The sequence below is a fragment of the Podarcis muralis genome, chromosome 1 (assembly GCF_964188315.1).
Source record: "Podarcis muralis chromosome 1, rPodMur119.hap1.1, whole genome shotgun sequence".
Taxonomy (NCBI): domain Eukaryota; kingdom Metazoa; phylum Chordata; class Lepidosauria; order Squamata; family Lacertidae; genus Podarcis; species Podarcis muralis.
In genome coordinates this window covers 68,583,952-68,590,064 of record NC_135655.1, presented here as the reverse complement: position 1 = coordinate 68,590,064, position 6,113 = coordinate 68,583,952, and positions in this window count along the sequence as shown.

The following is a 6,113-nucleotide window of genomic DNA, read 5'->3' as shown; positions in this document are numbered from 1 at the left end:
AGTCCGTGTAACCCAGTTCTGTGAACTCTGACAAGTAGTTGCTCTTCAGGGTCTCTGGCAGAGGTTTATCCCATCACCTACCTGATCCTTTCTAACTGGAGAGCCAAGAGATTGAACCTTGACATGTGCTGTATCACTGTGCTATGGTCCCTCCCCAAAAGAAATCCTTAATTTGGGTGGTGCCAGAGACCAAGATAAGAGCATAGTAGTATACAACTGACAACAGCCCCCCCCCCAAAAAAAACAGATTACTCCCAAAGGAATGTGACTGTTGTGGTTCTGGTTGTGTAAACATCACACGGCTGACTATGTGACAAGTGTTCTTTGGGGGTATGAATGTTCCAAAGAGATCTCTGCCTCTACAATAATAATTTAGGGCAAGGAGATACAAATGTGACTCTTTAGAGCATGGCGTAATCTAGACTTCTCTTGCTACAGTTCTGCTGAGAAGAAATATGCGAGTAGTCAATGAAGATTACTTATGTTATCTGTGATTTTTCTAAGTTCCTTACAAAGTCCTCTAGGATCTGTGTAATGTTTATATGGGAAGGCACTATAATCAATATAGTGCTGAGAAAGAAGTCAAAAGATTATAACCATAGCCTTTGTTATCGTTAAAGGTCAGCATTCCCTCCTGTTGGGATAATATCAATATTGACTTTGCAAGATTATGGGCTGTTGCACATGAACACGCACCCACAGGAGCAAATACTAAATTTTAAGAGACAATTTTGCCAGTGGGAGGATGTCAGGGATTGAAGGCTGTGATGTCTGAGAAGAATAAAAATAAACTTTAAGCAGCAAAACGGAACACTACAGCTGCAGTCATATATTCTTACCTGTAATAAGGCCAATTGAATTCAATAGGATTGTCTTGCTGAGTAAAGGCAGAGAATTGTGCTGTAAGTAGTTTACAGTGCAATCCTATTCATATCTGGGGAAATTTACAACTTGGTGGTATTTAAAGTATACCTGTATTTAGTAATTTTTATTATCTTTTGTTGTTGCGTAAGCAGGAAAAACACTGACTAATGAAAGAAGAGAGTATTTTCCTTTATTTTGTCATTTATCTGGACAGATTGACCAAATTAATATCCATGTATTGCTGTCTGTTATAAGTCATACTGTACATTCAAAAGTGAATGCAGCTGTCAAGTTACTAGTCCACTGATGTACTTTCCAGAGCTGCAAGACAAGTCTGACTCTAGAGCTTTCATAATGGCCAACATTATTTCCATCTGGCATGTCTAAGGCAGCAGGAATATAGTTCTACAGTATGTGGATATTTGTAAACTGGGTTAAATGCAAATCTGATGAGAGGACTGTCATCAGGCAGTTCCACACCACACGTACCAAAAAAACCTACACCTATCTGCCTTTCAGCATCAGTGCACTGGATGCCTACTGTTGTGGTTTTGCTCCATAACAATCCAGAGCAAACCTCAACGTTAGTTAGCAGAGTAAGCACGATGCAGGATTCCAAAAAATAAACCATACGCAACCAGCTTCATCCAGTAATTATTTATTGACGGTAAATAGCATAACAGTCACAAATCCAACTCTTCAGGATTGGCATAGTCATTAATAATCCAGTTGCAGCAAAACCTTAACTTAAACTTAACAATAAGACTAAAAACGTAGGCACTTCAGCATACTATGTACAGATCACCACACAGAAACAAAGCAGAGAGAACCAAGAAGGAAAGAGAAAGTCAAACCAGGCTCCTTCAGGCCTATTATTATAGGAAGCATGACCTTGGGAGAAAGAGATAAAAGGACTAGTTTGAATCAACTTGACTCAGCTTCTCTGAAGGAATAACCCAAACATCAGGAACCTTTTGCTTACCAGGCAGAAAATAAACTTGACTTGTCAGCTAGAAACCTCCAGCTTCTATCACAGAGATAAAGTTTCAGAACCTTATTGAATCAACAGAATAGAAAAGATCTCTGCACTTTAAACCAATACTTTCTGTACTTAAAAAATGCAAGCCGTGACACCTACGTTATTTCCAGTCTAATCTGAGAGCCATCCCATAGATCCTGGACACTAACACTTACTGGATTAGTAACAATTTTAACTCCAGTCTAGGGGGGTCTGTTTAAATATCTGCCAATGTATCTTTCCAGCAGTGTTGCACTGAATATATGTTTGTCTGAACACCTTATTGCAACCATTTGTAGAGGACAAAGGTAGAGCTTGGCAAGGTGAGTAGGCTTATTGGATTGCCTGGTGTAGTAGGAGACTCAGAAGAAACCAAGGTCTCTGGACCAAACTGAGCTATAATTGCAAATACTGCAAAGCTGTATTGAATTTGCAGTACAACAAACACAATAAAATAACCATTGTCCCCAAATAGCAGGTAGAGTGTAAAAACTTGCATCTCACTCAGTTATGCCTGATAAATGACTTCCCAACTAGTCAAAGAGCAGGACTGGTTCAGAGGATAAAGTTTGTGTGGCATAGGCATCAAACTGAAATTGCCTACCCAAGAGATGCCACATCTTCCTTGCTTCTTTAATGGTTAGGAGGAAGACCAGTAGTGTTTTTAGCTGTATGGAACCCAGTGCTTTCCAAACCAGGAGTGACACAAAGAGTGGAATTCACAGTGCAATGCTGACAAATTTTAATGATGGTTGTTTTTTAATCTGCAGATTGCTGCAGAAATGTGGATAACTTAATTTAAGATGGAAAGAATGAGAAATTGAAAGAACAAAAAATGTCAGATCCTTCCATTCCTAGTCCTGGATGTTTTTCCAGACTAAAGGTCCTAAATGCATCGTTACAGTTTCCTCTAGTTAGGAGAGTAGTTGTTGGATACACAACATTGCTGAAATGATTAGCTTTGGTTAAATAAAAGGCCGGTGCAAACATTGCTATCAATTCAGCAAAGACTGACCAGGATAATGAACAGATAATTAAGAGCACCAAGGTCAAATTAGCCCATGAGAGCTTATCAGTCATAACATTACTTGTATCTATCTGTAATGTTTAGTGTAATGTGCCCTTTTTTGTTTGTTCACAAGCTGTTTGTGAAACAAGGTTGGTTAGTGCTCCAAGCAGAATGTTACATTTGAAATGGCACAATCACCAAATACCCACCAATCACATTTGTGAGCTGCATTCATACTCTCACCACAACCGGAGCTCCTCAACATTTCACCTCACACTCAAAAGCCAGGTTAACTCACATCCCTCACTCACTGCCAGCTCTCCATTCAGTCTCCCACCTATTTTAAACAGCAAGTTGCTGTTTCTTATAGACGAAGCCTACAAAATATGAACAGCCCATAACCATTATGTGCAGGTGCTGTCTTAAAATTCTTCTTTGGCGATCACTCGTAGCCAAGTAAGATTGTCTTCCATAAACAAATAGTGCAGTACCTACTGATAGAGATATTAGAAAGGATCAAAAAGAGGGCAGAACAATTATTACACTGTGCATGTATTGGCTTTTTATACCTGGAGCAAGCCTGTATTGAACTCTATGGGACTTATGCCTGAGGAAGCATGTGTAGGCTGCACATCATTCCTATATATTGGTTGAGAACAAGGAGTCAAGAAGGCAACATACTTTTGCCACTGTTTGTCCACAGACAGCTTTCCAGGTCTTGCGCCCGGCATGACTAAACTGCTTCTGGCGCAACAGAACACCATGACAGAAGCATGGAAACGGTATTTACCTTACCGCTGCAGCAGTACCTATTTATCTACTTGCACCAGTGTGCTTTCGAACTGCTAGGTTTGCAGAAGCTGGGACAGAGCAATGGGAGCTCACCCAGTCGCACAGATTCAAACTGCCGACCTAATCAGCAAATCCCAAGAGGCTCAGTGGTTTAGACTACACCGCCACCCGCTTTTAAATCTCATGTTTCTGACAAGGTTAACATGATAATTATAGTTGTTTCCTCCCATATAAACAACCCTGTGAGGCAATTTAGGCTGAGAGATGGTAACTTATCACACAGTGACCATATTTCCTGGCTGAATGGGGATTTGAACCGTGGTCCTTGTGTGATTATAAAATACTTTGTGGCTGTGCATTGGGGCCTTTGTTGTTGTTGTTGTTTAGTCATTTAGTCGTGTCCGACTCTTTGTGACCCCATGGACCAGAGCACGCCAGGCACCTCTGTCCTCCACTACTTCCCGCAGTTTGGTCAAACTCATGCTGGTAACCTCGAAAACACTATCGAACCATCTCGTCCTCTGTCGCCCCCTTCTCCTTGTGCCCTCCATCTTTCCCAGCATCAGTGTCTTCTCCAGGGAGTCTTCTCTTCTCATGAGGTGGCCAAAGTACTGGAGCCTCAGCTTCACGATCTGTCCTTCCAGTGAGCACTCAGGGCTGATTTCCTTAAGAATGGATGCGTTTGATCTTCTTGCAGTCCATGGGACTCTCAAGAGTCTTCTCCAGCACGATAATTCAAAAGCATCAATTCTTCAGCGATCAGCCTTCTTTATGGTCCAGCTCTCACTTCCATACATCACTACTGGGAAAACCATGGCTTTAACTATATGGACCTTTGTTGGCAAGGTGACGTCTCTACTTCTCAAGATGCATTGGGGCCTACTCTCTGCTAAATGTGCCTAGGGCTGAAGCCCAAGATGCTGAAGTGTGATTCAGTGGTAGGAGCAGGGCTTTTTTCAGTCAAAACTCAGTTTGGGCACCTCTCAGGCGGGTGCCATTGCTATTATAAGAGAACAAGAGAGGTGTTCGTGGCAAGTTCCACCATTTATAGAAAAATAGCACTAGGTACGAGGCATACACATTAGGTGTCTAATTATTCAGCTGGGATAGCAGCAAGGGTGAGGTGCTCCTTTTGGAAATTTTCAAGTGTTTAGATTTAAACCCATTTGGACGTGTCTTTGGAGAAGGTTCCTACCGGAGTCATCAAAAGACAGTGTTGCAAGCAGTTTCTCTTTCCCTCTCTTTAACGTGTCCTGAAAGATGACACGCTTGATGAAATTCACACTCAAACGCCCTGCTCCTTTTTATTTATCAGAATAGCCTGTCTCCTTTTTATTTCTTCCTCCTCAAAGGCCATCTTTCTCTACCGCAACCAACACCACCCTGCTGTTGGGAGAGAGAGGCGGCTCCGCTCCTCCCTTCGCAGTGGAAGTGTTTGTTTGGCCGCAGGGAATTCTTGTCTGTGCAGGCCGGGCGATGCTCCTGCTTCTCTTGGTGGCTGCGAGTTGTTTCCTTTTAACTGGGGCGAAGCCATTTAAAAATTCCGGCGCGTACGCTCGCCTCTGAGGAGAACCTCCTTCGGAGGATACATGTACCAGGGGGCCTATGGAATCTAATGTAACCACAGCTAACTCGCGCCCCCCACCCGAATATTTTTAACTGTTGGCGCCAACCATTTTGCTTTTATTGATGCAAAGCAACCCGTCCAGAGGGTCTTGAATGAGCTTTGCGGTGAGCGAGGCTGCGACGCCCGGAGACAGCTAGCCTCTTTATACCACACGGTGGGTGCACAGGCAGATAATTTTGAAGAGCAGCAGACGATTGATCCACACGTTATTCAGACCCGGCGAAGCTGCGGTCAAACCGATTTAGACCGGGCCGCGCGCCGCTTCTCGAAAGCGCATTGGAGGTGTCCCATGGCTAGGATTGCAGCCTTTAAACTGTCAGGATGATTTATAGATCACAGCCTCGGGCTCACTGCTAAACCAGTTTGTCAGGCCGTAAGTAAAAGGGACCCTCCAGCGGGTGGCTGTTGCTGACACACAGTTACATCAGCAGCAAGCCAGTTTCGGCCAAATGCAGACGGCGAGAATTGCAGCTGAGTCAGAAAGAGTCACGTCGCGCACGGGCTGGCGCTGCTGCTCCTACTGTCTCCATCCCCCACCCTGGGGAAGCCCCCTTGCTGCCCCTCCTCCTCCGCTGGACTTGCACGAGCTCCAGTTCAAATGCTGGCCCTGCTGCACGCGCAGCTAACGTCGCCCCGGAGCTCGAGCCCCTCCAGGATAAGAACGGTATTAGAATACGCCCGCCCCTCCTACTCCCAACCCCGAATTCGCGCCAAATTGCCGTCTGACGCCACCACGCACAGCCCCGCCTCCCGCCTCCCATGTTTTCAAACGAAGGGGGCGTGCGTGATTGGCTGGCGTGACC